Below are 13347 nucleotides of genomic sequence, written 5' to 3' on the forward strand. Positions count from 1 at the left end.
TAAAATGAGAGGTTGCTATGGAAACCAAAGACCAATACAAAAGTCCCATATCCACCAAAAATACTCAAAGTAGTACACTTGGTAAAAGCAAAGAACTAGAAATAAAAAAGCGGTGCCAATTAATTGGGCAATGATTTAAAAAATTGTACATGATTTTAGAGAGGCAGTATGGCGTAGCACAGAGAAAGCCTGACTTGGAGTCAAGAAGGCTTGGGTTCAAGTCCCTTCTCTGAACCACACTGGCTGACCGTGGGCTAGGTACTTAACCTCAGACAACTCTATGAGACTAAGTTGTAGCACAGTTGTAGAATAATAAATATATAAATAATAGATGTACTTATAACTATATAATCTAATAATAAACATATACTATAATAAGTATAACTATAACAACTACAACAATACATAAAATGATAAATATAAATAACAAATAAATTTAAAATAATGAAAATAGGTTATACGATAGAATAAATTGGGAGAGGTAGCTTCTTTTCCTGGGAATTCTCTAAATCAATGAAATCATAGGTCTGGAACCATATATATCTGTATTTATACATATATATATATGTGTGTGTGTGTATAATATATCTGTATAATATCTATCTATATAAAATTATGTAGTAAGAGATGATAAATATGAAGAATTCAGAGAACCATATATATATATATACATATGTATGTATAAAACGCTTAATGAAAAGGTCACTAAAAGGGAGTTGAACTCTGAGTAAAATAGACAAACAAATGAAGTTCTTGGGGAGCAAATAAGAAACATAATTCTTCCTTTATTATGTATGAATATATTGATTCTCCTTGCTAAATTATAAGCTCCGTGAGGGCAGACTATCTAATTTTGCATCCCTAGTGCCTAGCAGAGTGCCTGGCATTATAGCCAGGTGGGAGAATATTAGGATAGAATGTGTTCAAATGCAGTCTTAGACACTTAGTGGCTATGTAACCCTATTCAGCTAGATGGTGCAATGCTACACCAACAGTCAGGAAGACCTGAGTTCAAATTCAACCTCGGACACTTTCTAGCTGTGTGACCCTGAACAAGTCACATAACCCTGTTTGCCTCAGTTTCCTCATCTGTAAAATGAGCTGGAGAAGGAAATAGCAAACCACTCCAGTATCTCAGCCAAGAAAACCCTGAATGGGGTCATGAAGAGTTAGACACAATTGAAATGACTGAATGGCAGCAGCACCAACAAACCCTGGGCAAGTTCCTTAACCTATTGGCCGTGTTTTCTTCACCTACAAAATAGAAGTAATAGTAGCTACCTTACAGGGCTGTCATAAGGATTAAATGGGATATTTATAAAAAACAAAACAAAAACCCAAACACTTAAGCATAGTGCCTGACACATAGTAGGTGATACATAAATGCTTCTTCCCTTCCCTCCCCCTTACATACATATAGTCTGCCAGATGTGGTCCCTATGTTAGTTGTTTTTGCTTATTTTTCTTTCTTAAATAAGAGGCTTCAGGTTGGAGGAAACACTGAAGTGATTGGTGTAAAGGCAAAAGGCATCAATAAAACGCTTTTTTAAAATGTTGAACTGGATGGTCTCTAAGGTCCCCAGTAGCCTTATGATTTTATGACTCTCTGGCTCCCTCCTCTATTCTTTGACTTTTTTGGCTTTCCTTCCCTGTATCTTTTTCAGTTTGGAAAAGGTTGTCCTGAATACCACAGCAGTAACAGGCTGTTTGTTGATACAAATCATCATCACTTTTTACCTAGATTATTACAAGAGCCTCCCAATTCATCTCTCAAGTCTCTCCCCACTCCAGTCCATCCTATGCATTGTAGCCAAAGTATTTCTATTTGTATCAGGTCTGACCTTGTGACTTCCCTATTCAACCAGCTTCAGTAGCTTCCTGTTGCCTCTGGGATAAAATATAAACTCTTCCCTTTAGTGTTTAAAGCCCTACACAGCTTGGATCCAACATATCTTCTCCAGTCTCGTTGGACATTACTCCCTTCTTGTACTCTGCAATCCTGACAAATTGGCCTTTGCCCTCCCTCTCCTGTTTCCTGTCTCCTTTTGCACAGTATGTCCCGCCTGCCTGGAATGAATTCCTTCCTTGCCTTTTACCTTCCTTATTAGCAGAGGACTAGTACCTCAGGTGGGAGGGCTTGCAAAGTCATTTTCAAGGCTGCTTATCCACCTTTGGTGTCCACTCGCCACCCAACTTTGACCTATGGCTCCAAGAAGCTGGAGCATGTGTCACAAGCACACCCTGAAAAAACTGTTTCAGCAGGTGGGCTAAACCAGGTTGAGAGTAACTGAGAGTCCTCAAACATGTTGGTGAGTTAGAGGGGCGTCTGCTCCAGGCAGGTGAAGACTTACAGCAGCACAATGGGCAGATGAGAACAATTTGTTCCAATGGCCACGAAGGGGATTGAAGCAGGTGCTGTGGAGCACTAAGAGCTTGGTCAGACATTGAAGACCCCAAAGTCATCCTGGGCCATCACCAGTTGTCTTGACTTTTGTCCTGCCACTGGATTTCAATGACTGGAAGAGTCCCTCATTCTTGAAGAGGACCATGACATCAGGAAGATGATGCCATGATTTACAAGGATTTAAGTGAGGGAGGGCTGTGCAAAGTCATCAGCCTCACTTTCTCCTCCAGGGCCATCTGAATCCAGTGGCCAGATATAGATCAGAATGACTGGAGGTGGCCCCCATTCTGGAAGAGTGAGTGAGGCTGATGGCTTTGTACAGCTCTACCTCACTTAAACCAATCCATGCTTGAGTCAAGACATCACCCTGTGATGTCATAGGTCCTCTTCAAAAATGAAGGATGAACAATAACAACATAATAAGGTCTCTTTCTTTAAGATGCAGCTCAGCCTACACAAATCATTGTATATAAATGTAATACAACACAGAGTGCTCCAAAATTCTTCATGCAGTTTTAAGCTTTAACAGCTCAAAACTTACCTTAAAATTATAAAATTTTAATAGATTAAAGTTGCACAAAGACTTTTGAGGTGCCTTGTATTATTGTGACATAAAAAATTATGAAATGGAAAGTCTCAGAGAAAACTGGAAAGACCTCTATGAACTGATGCAGAGGGAAGCAAGCAGGAATAGGGGGACAATTTACATAATGACAATGATGAGATAGAGAAAAACAACATTGATAGACTTCAGAACTTGAATGATTGCAATGAGAAACCATAAGTCCACTCATGTCCTGTTAAGAGAGATGACGATCTTAAAATCCAAAATGAGACTGCTTTTTTTTTTTGACATGGCCACTGTAGGTATTTGTCTTGTTTGATTGCATGCCTGTTGTGAGTGTTTTGTTTTGTTTTGTTTTGTTTACAATTGTTCAGTGTAGGAAGGGTAGAGAGTGAGAAGGAGAGATGATTAAAAAAAAAGTTGTGGCTCAGGCACCATCTTCTGCATGAAGCCTTTCCTGATCCCCCAAGTGCTAGCACCCTCCCTCCCAAACCATTCTGTACTTAGCTGGCTTTTTTACATATAAGTTTTGTCAAGTTTATACAGGACATCCCAGAAGTCTTCATGAAGATCTAAGCCTAATGAGTAACTCAAAACAGCATAAAGACTTTTGGGATACCCTGCGTTTAGGCTAAATATGTATATAAATATATATATATATATACATATATATATATACACACACATATATATTTACATATTCTTGTAATCTTTCCCATTAGAACACAAGCTTCTTGCAAGTAGAGATTGTTTCATTCCTTCTACTTACATCCTCAGCCCCTAGTACAGCACCTGGCACATAGTAGCTGTTTAATCCGTGAGTGATTGGTTGATTGATCCATCCTCTAGGATTTAGGAGGTTGGAGGGGAGGAGTGGCCAAAGGCAAAACCAAAAGCAGTCATGTTGAGAGAAGTATATGTAGCATCTCTGTAAGCTGGTCAACCGGACTTTTGCATAAGCTTGGCCGATTAGGAAGAGGAAAAGAGTTCTCTCCACTGACTCATCTCGGAAAAATTCAATCTGCTTCGGGAAATGAGAAATCTGCCTGTGGAAGACAGAATTATTTTAAGCAACTCACCATTAGAATAAATGAAATCCCTCCGGCCTGCAGCCAGCCACTAGGGCATTAGCTCTCTAATTGATCCAAAGCTGAGGGGACCCAGTGAAATTCTATTTACACTCTCACCAAATAATAGCATTTGAGGAAATGAAATTAACCCATAAAGGCAGCTTTTAAAGGGACATGATGCTTATCTCCGATTGCACAAAGATTTACACAGAGCAACCTGAACCCTGAAGGGTGACTATTCCTCTCAGTGGTCTGATTTCCTATCAGTGATGGCACATAGAGACAGCCCCATTCAGCCCCTTAGAGCTAGCCTTAACTATGTTGGATGAGTCAGCTGCAAAGGGTGGATATGTTGAGAAAGGGAATCATTGAGTCATCTAGAAAAAAAAATGCTTTGTAATAAATGGGGGGAGGGGGGAAGAGGAAGAGAATTACCTCCGGGGAATCAGTAGAATGTGTTAATCACTTAGCATAGATCATAACTGTCTGGAACATGTGTGACTAGCTGGAAATGGTATTTGTGGCTCCTTGGAGACCCTGGAATGATGCAGAGGAAAAGTTGGCTTCTACTACAGAAAGCCAGACTCTGTCACAACCCAGGAAGCCAGCAGGGAGTGCATGAAATTGGAGCCTGAGCTGAGAGGCCAAAGGAAATCAGTCAGCAGGGCCAAATAAATGACCCAAAAGAGGTAACCTTCTCTCTGTCTTTCCATCACACTGTGGCACAGTGGAAAGAGGGACTGTTTCTTGGAGCAAAAGAGATGAATTCCAGTCTTGCCTCTGATGTTTGCTACCTGGGTGACCCTGAGCAAGTCACTTACGTTCCCCGGGCCTCAGTTTTCTCAGGGGACCTGAGTTCAAATCCTGCCTCTGATATATTACTATCTGTGTGATCTTGGATAAGCGTATTATCCTTTTTGGGGCCTCAACTACCTCATTTGTAAAATGAGAACTGGGACTAGCTGGCCTGTGAGGTCCCTTCTGGTTCTATGAGCACCTGCTTGGAGCATTCTGCATTTTTCTAAGGTAGCTACTTGTTTTCTCTGAGATCGGTGAGATACGGAGTCACAGAAGAAGAGAGAGGAGAAAATCCTTCTAGGATTTCCTCTCCCTCCTAGAACCCTGAGCTTCCATCATAGCATGGCTCTGCTTCTGCTTTTGCTTGAGGTCTTTCCTGATCCCCTCATTTTACAGCACTTGGCCCACCTTCCTTTTTCTTTTGTCTCTTTTTAGGATTATAGAATCCTATAATTAGGTAGATCTCAGAATTCCAACCTCCTCATTTATCAGAGGAGGGAAATAAGACCAAAGAAAGTTCAGTAGCATGCCTGAGGTCATACAAATAATAATAATACAAAGACAGGATTTGAACCCAGGTCTTACAACTCAAGAGCAAATGGCCCTTCTATTGTGCCATACTGCTAAATATATTATTGAGGCTCTTTTCTTTGTTTAAAAAATCACCATCACTTCCCAATGACTTCCCAAACAACCAATAGAATGCTCCCTTATAACAAACAAGTATTTTGTGGTTCAGTCATTTTTCAGTTGGTCTGACTGTCTGGGACCCCATTTGGGGTTATCTTGGCAAAGATACTAGGGTGGTTGGCCATATCTTTCTCTATCTCATTTTACAGATGAGGAAACTGAGGTAAACTGGGTTAAGTGACTTGCCTAGGGTCGCACAGTTAGTAAACATCTGAGGCTGGATTTGAACTCAGGAAGAGGAGTCTTCCTGACTCCAGGCCCAAAGCTCTATCCACTGCAACACCTGGCTACCCTAAGTAAGTATATTTAAATAATTAAATAAGCATAATTAGATAAAACAAATTGACACATTGTCAGGGGCTGAACATATTTGCCTCAGTCTTACCTGCTTCACCGTCAGCCCTCTGAAGTCATGCCTGAATACCTCATTGACCAGAGTCCTGAAGTCTTTCAGTCATTCTTGTAATCATTGTGCAACTTGTTCTGGTTCTCTCTATCAGTTCATGTAAGTCTTCCTAAATTTTTCTGAATTCTTAATTTTTACCTGATCCCTCTTGAAATTAGTATCAAGTATACTTTGTACACATGGGGGCACCCCTGACTCCTCCCCCAGAGGAGGCCATATCAGGTTCAAAGTATTCTGTGAGTCTGTATCTCAAGACCATAGTTAAAGAGCCCCCACCAATGTGTTTACCTTTATTAGTCAACCAGGGGACGCATTAGTTTAAATGAATGAAAAAGCATTTCTTAAGTACTTACCATGTGCCTAACATTGCGTTAGTCACTTGGAAAACAAATAGAAAAATTGACCTGCTCCAGGGGAAGAAATGAAGGGAAAGCATCAGAGGAAGAGTATCCTAAGATAGTAGTGGTGCTCCTGCTTCCAGGCCATACTAGCCTGGATGGCATTATACAAAATAACGTGAAAGTTAGGAAAGTAGCAACAAAACATTTTCCCTTTAAACTCCTGCAAAAATGCACACAGGTCAATAGAAAGAGTGGATCGATATGGGCAACATGTAAGAAGAAACACACATGTAGGTAACATATGAACAGGGCATATTTATGTAGGGTCAAATCAATCCTCTAATAATGCAGAGACGTCAATGTTGTTGATTGACACCATTGCCCTGTTCTATTGGGCCTGCTACTCACTAGTCTGCCAATCAGAACTTCCCTGGGGATATGACTATGCGGGGCCTCTCTTTGTTTTTTACTTCTGCTGGTGTGTATGGCTAGGCTTCCTCTTGAGAAGAGTGGGTTAGGCCAGGCTCTTTTAGCTTAAAGTCCCAAGGCTTTCTATAGCTCTTAAAAAAAAAAGCAATAGCTCCTAATTCATTCAGTCACAGGACAAGCAAGAGTCTCTTTTAAGAGGGAAAAAAATATCTACCTGACTTTTTCATCAATGAAGGAACCTGTTTCTTTCAGAATCTTGTCTAGAACAGACTTTTAATCTCCAGAAGATTTTTTTGCTCCAGTTACCAAGCAATTTATAATGCAACATTTTCCATGTAGCAAATGCCCACTGACTTAATCTATTTTTTAAATTGTACTTCCCAGTAGCCAGAATTTGGGGTTCTCCTTTGAACAAAGGGAGCAAGAGTTTCATGGTGTACCTTGGATTTGAGGTCTCTGGTTTATACAGTGGAGTCAGAAAGAATTAGGTCAGAGTTTCCAGTGGTGGTTAGGGATAGTTACCACTAGGGTATCTGGAGTTTTAAAACACAAAACAAATTAAGATGTTGGCCACATCTGAAAATGTATATCTCATTCAGCATCACCTCTCTGACAAGAGGCTGGAGGTGTACTTCCTCAGTTTCTTTATTAACAAAGAAAACTTGTGAGCCATCCTTTCCCTGCAATTTCTTTGTGTCTTTTGGTTTTGTTTGTCTTAATCAATACACATGCATGCACACACATTTTTATATATATATATGTATATATATGTATATATGTATGTATGTATATACATATATATGCCATTCCTAGAATATATATGTATATATACAAGCATGCACACATACACATGCAAATATACACCTGCATATATATGTATGTAGACATACACATGTATATACATACATATGTGTGTATGTACATGTGTGTATGTATATGTGTGTGTGTGTGGTGTGTGTGTGGGTGTATATATATACGTATCCTACTATGTGCTGGGCACTCTGCTAAACCCAGGGACCAAAAAAACAAGCTCAAAATGGTCCCTACATAGACTCAAAGAACTTCCATTCCATTAAGGGAGACAACACATACACATTTGACCATATAGAGAAGATATGCAAGACTATGTCAATATGGATGTAGTTTAGTTTACCTGGTATTGTATCTTCTTAGTTGCTGGGCAAAGATGTCACTTTTAGAATACCAGCAATTAAATTAATTAAAAACCACATAATTCTTAACAACCTTTGCACCCTTTTCTACCATGACCTGAGAGGCTGATAGGATCTACACAGGATTGAGCACTTTCTGCATTTGAGTCTGTTTTGTGTCAAGTCAAATCAAATCAATAAACCTTTATTAAACCTTTACTATGTGCCAGGCACTGTTTTAAGTGCTAGGAATATAAATATAAGTAAAAGACCTTGCCCTCAAGAAGCTTACATTCTAATGAGGGAAGACATAAACTTCCTTCTCCAGCTCGTATTACATCTTGAAAAACCTGAGGCAAACAGGGTTAAGTGACTTGCCCAGGGTCACATAGCTAATAAGTATCTGAGGCCATATTTGAAACTCAGTTCTTCCTGACTCCGGGCCCAGCATTCTATCCACTGCACCACCTAGTTGCCCTGGTCACAGGGGTGGGAATAAAGATAATTACAGAAAAGAGCAGGACCTGTGATGCCTACCAGAAGATGGAGGACTGCATGAACAGTGAGGAAAACAACAGGGAACAATTATTGAAAGAGATCTCCTGACAAAAGCAATAGAGAACTGAGTACCAAGATGGAAGAGTAAACCCTTCTTGATACCTCACACAGTAATATCATAAGTCACAAGGATGGGGAACCTGCAGCCTTGAGGCCAAATGTGGCCCTCTAGGTCCTTGGGTGTGGCCTTTTGACTGAGTCCAAGTTTCACAAATCAAATCCTTTTATTAAGAGGATTTGTTCTGTGAAGTCTGGATTCAGTCAAAAGGCCACACTTGAGGACCTAGAGGGTCACATGTGGCCTCGAGGCTGCAGGTTCCCCACCCTTACAGTCTATGGGCTCGAATGTGAGTCTATTATTTGTGATTTACTGTGTACATAAAACCATTCTGATTTTTGAAGTCTTGTGAGTGATTACATGGAGAAATATCAGTTCAAGAGGTTCCCAGATCCTCCCTGGGTGGGAGCAATTAAATGCACAAAAAAGCCCTTTGTGACTGAGGAAGAAGGCTCTGAAATAAGGGTTACAGAGGGTAATGCTTTTGATCACACATAATTCTGTGTCATACCTCCCTGCGTATGTCTTCTCTCCTCTGATGCAACAGCAAGTTCCATGAGGGCAGGGACTTATCTGACCTTTATATTTCCCCCAGAGACTACATTGTGCTCTGGATATAATAGATGCAATAAACATTTGTTGAATTGAATCATCATCAAAAAAGCTTTTATGGCATTCAAGACCCTTCACATGTTGACAGCATCTTAAGGTTCACAGAGAGCTTTCCCTACAATAATCTTCTGAGCTAGGTAATAGCACAGCTTCTATCATTTCCATTTTGGCTGGGGATGCATTCTTTAGCTATGTCGACCTATTAAACAAGGAAAAATACAAAATGGCTCACAATCCTATTCAGCCCCTTTCCTCTTCAGCAGTAATGGTGGTGAAAAGGTGGATGTTAAGAATCATGCAGTTTTTTTTAGATTGTCGATAAACAACACAAAGTTCTTAGGGCAGCTAGGTGTCATAGAGTGCTGGAACTGGAGTCAGGAAGAACTGAGTTCAAATCCAGCCTCAGGCACTTACTAGCTGTGTGACCCTGGACAAGTCACTCACCTCTGTTTGCCTCAGTTTCCTCATCTGTCAAATAGAGATAATAATGACACCAACCTACCAGAGTGGTTTTAAGGATAAAATGAGATATTTGCAAAGTGTCTTGCAAATCTATTAGTGGTAGGAGTAATATTCGCCAGTGCAGCTAGGCAGCACAGTGGATTAAAGCACCAGGTCTGTAGACAGGAAGATTCATCTTCCTGGGTTCAAATCCAGCCTCAGACCCTTGCCAACTGTTTGACCCTGGGTAAGTCACTAAATTCTGTTTGCCTCAGTTTCTTTATCTGTCAAATGAGCTGGAGAAGGAAATGGCAAACCGCTCCAGTATCTTTGCCAAGAACATCCCAAATGGGGTCATGAAGAGTTGGACATAATTAAAAAACGATTGACAACAACAGCAGCAATATTTTCTAAATGTGAGATTCTTGTAGAAGCAATGAGCAGACATACTACCAGGAAAAGTGAATTATATCCGTATCCATCTGGATCACATCCCTCTTGGCATTCTCACTACAAATTAAGCCTGAAGACAAAAGGGAGAGGCAGGTGAAGGAGAGGACGGCTCACTGTTCTAGAAAGCACGTATTTGGAAGAGACGAATTATAGCCTGAATGAGTGAGCGTTAAGGTCCTGTCAGTTCTGCTCATGTTTATGTAATGTCACTGGGAGAGCATATCCCTGTTCCAAAGATTTCACATCAAGTATGATGGACACGCTTGTACCAGATATCACATCTATGCATATATGGATATATAATGATATTTTTGTTCATTAAATATTTAATAGCAGACATACATAGGCATAAACCTACATATGTGGATACATACATACACATCTGCATATATACATACATACGTGCATATATATAACACGAGCATCAATACCTATAGATACACTGTGTATGTATAATACACAATACACATTCAAATACACATACACGTACCTATATATCTACGTGGGCAGCTGGGTGGCACAGTGGATAGAGCACCAGGAGTCAGGAGTGTCTGAGTTCAAATCTGACCTCAGATACTAACTAGCTGTGTGACCCTGGGCAAGTCACTTAACTCTGTTATCTTCAGTTTCCTCATCTGTAAAACGAGGTGGAGAAGGAAATGGCAAACCACTCTAGTATCCTTGCCAAGAAAACCCCAATGGGGTCACGAAGAGTCGGACATGATTGAAACAACTCAGCAACAACAATACGTATACATATACACACATACATATATTCTCAGATATTTAAAAGAATCTGTGATCCATTTATTGAATTTATTGCTGTACAATGGTGTTGCTTTGAATGAACAGGGATACTGGATGACATTGCCAATACACTTCATTATCCTGTTACTAAAAAAAAGACATTTGAATGCATTGCCTTGATTGGGTAGGACTCCTATGGATGTTGACTTCTGTTGGTATGGATTTCGGAGTTCCCTGCAATGATGCAGAGGCCCATCTGCTCTTGTCCATCCTATGGGACTCTTTACCATGTCTCCCAAAAGTTTACCATGGGATTCCACCTGAAGTACTAATGGCCTTTCTTACTTTCTTCCGACATTGCAAGCTTACTAGTGGAACACTCCCCGATATGTACCTGTCATTTCTTACTCTTGCTACTTGACGAGATCATATTCTCTTCCTATCATAAAATTCTCTGATGACATCCTTTATTCCTGTTCTTCTTCTGAGCTCCTTGTTCGTAATATGTCGTAGTTTGTTCATTTCTACCATGTACCTCTCCAGTCTTGGGAGACAATATATTTGCATATTTATATAGATATGTGCACTTTATTGCTTATGTTCCTAAAGGGATCTCACTTTACCCAGCCTCCTGATTGTCCTAAGCTAGGCCTGACACATACTGATACATATGTACTAGTTTAGGTCTGAAACTGGAACAAAACGAATCATTTTTAGTGTGCTAACAGTTAACAAAAGGATGTTTACTCAGCTATAGCAGGGGAAAGACATTTAGAACAGGAAAGGATATTCCTCCAGGATAAAGCATTGATTCAAATGAGCAGATTTTTTCCTGTGTGGTCCGTGCTTGCTAATCTGTGTCATAAACCAGAGTTCTTGCACCCAAAATCCTTGGCCATTTTCATACCTAGACAATCAGGAAGCTATGCTGATACGCTGAGCCTTAGCCCCCTGGCTCAGCTAAATCTTGAGGACAATTTTCAAACCCATTAAAGGAAAAACTATCCTAACTTGGCAGATGGGGAGGAGAACTTAAGATATTGCTCCCACCCCACCACTCCTTAGATTTCCTTTTTATAGAGATAACGATGTAGACCATGTAATCAGGGATCCTCCATATATCTTGTATATGATAAGTTTACAAGGCCAGTCATAGTTGGGCCAGGCCCTCCTTGACTCTCTTAACTGAATGAAGTGCCCCCCAAAGCTCCAAGGTATAATTCTTGAAGAAATGGATAAAACATACACACAGTACCCCAACAGCAGGGTTCCTAAAAGGTACAAGGAGTGGGACATCATGCAGATTATTCTGCCCACGGAGGCTTTTCATTAGTATGGATAATATGGGCCAACATGGTTCTGCAGGGAAACTAGAGATAAGCGCACAAATCAGGGGTGGAAGCAGCCATGTTTCATTCTGTAGCCACTGTGGGCATGTGTTCTTGTTATATTACTGAATAAAAGTAGAGCCAAGGACAAGTAAGTATGCACATTGTTTTATCACCATGTTAAAAGGAGCAAAGCAATTTTTTATTGCATACAAATTCCAGAGAGAGGAGGGACTGATCATCCCAAACTCCTTAGAGAAAGATGAGAATGGCGCCTGCTCCCTCCCATCTAGTGTAATAAGTCCTTGCCAACCCAACACAGAGGCAAATAAAGGAGTTGGCAGGGCAGTTTTATGGTGCATCTAAAGGCAACAAGAAACACAATTTCATGAGACACTTAGTCATCTCTTATTGCAGCGCTTATGATAAGCATTTGCAAAAAAATAAAAAATAAAAAGACCCCCATAAAGATGATTGCAGCTAATGTGCCAACATCTGTTGCTGAGGATGAGGAAGTAAAGAAATCCTTGGAGTGACTCAATAAAGGGATTAAATCAGGGATAGCAAATTAATCCAAACACTTGCTTGACTTTATTGCAAAGGTAGGCATAAAAAAAGATGGTAAAAAATATTTTGAAAATTTGGTTCAAGAGTAAAAAATAAGAGAGACCAGAGGTTCAGTTACTATACAGAAGTCTTGTGCCTATGTTGTAGCATATAGCTTTCTGGGATCCTTCTCCCTTCTCTGGATCCCTAGAGGATGAAGTATTCCTGAGGGATAGAGGCGTCTGCTCCAGCTTTCCCATTGCTCATAAGCTACCATGTGGTATATTTCTCCCCAATATCACTTTCTAGTTACCAACTCCCCAATGTAAATATTACCAGTTGTTGCTTCCATATTATTGATAACCAGTTAATGCCAATCAGCTTTTACAGAGGGGTATTTCCGAGAAGATATAGAAAGAAACAAAGTACAAAAACCTGTGAAGACAAGTTTCTGCCCTCATTTACCACCTCAGTCCCTGGAGAAAGTGGCTCAAATTCAAAGAGGTTGCTAAAAACGGTCATCCCACCAAGATCACTTCTGGGTGTGACACAGCCAATGGATGAGTAGCTCCCTTCCTTGAAGGATATAGGGTTTCAGCAGCAGAGTCAATTCACTGCCTGGCTGGATCACACAATTCCCTCCCCAGGGCTGACTTGACAGTTTCATCTGTGAGCAGATTCTACCGGAGACCCTGGTTGCTTGACCTTTGGTGGCTCTTCTGACCTTTTGAAGCTCACAAAACTGTACCC

Source organism: Trichosurus vulpecula, chromosome 7 (genome assembly GCF_011100635.1).
Source record: "Trichosurus vulpecula isolate mTriVul1 chromosome 7, mTriVul1.pri, whole genome shotgun sequence".
Taxonomy (NCBI): Eukaryota; Metazoa; Chordata; class Mammalia; order Diprotodontia; family Phalangeridae; genus Trichosurus; species Trichosurus vulpecula.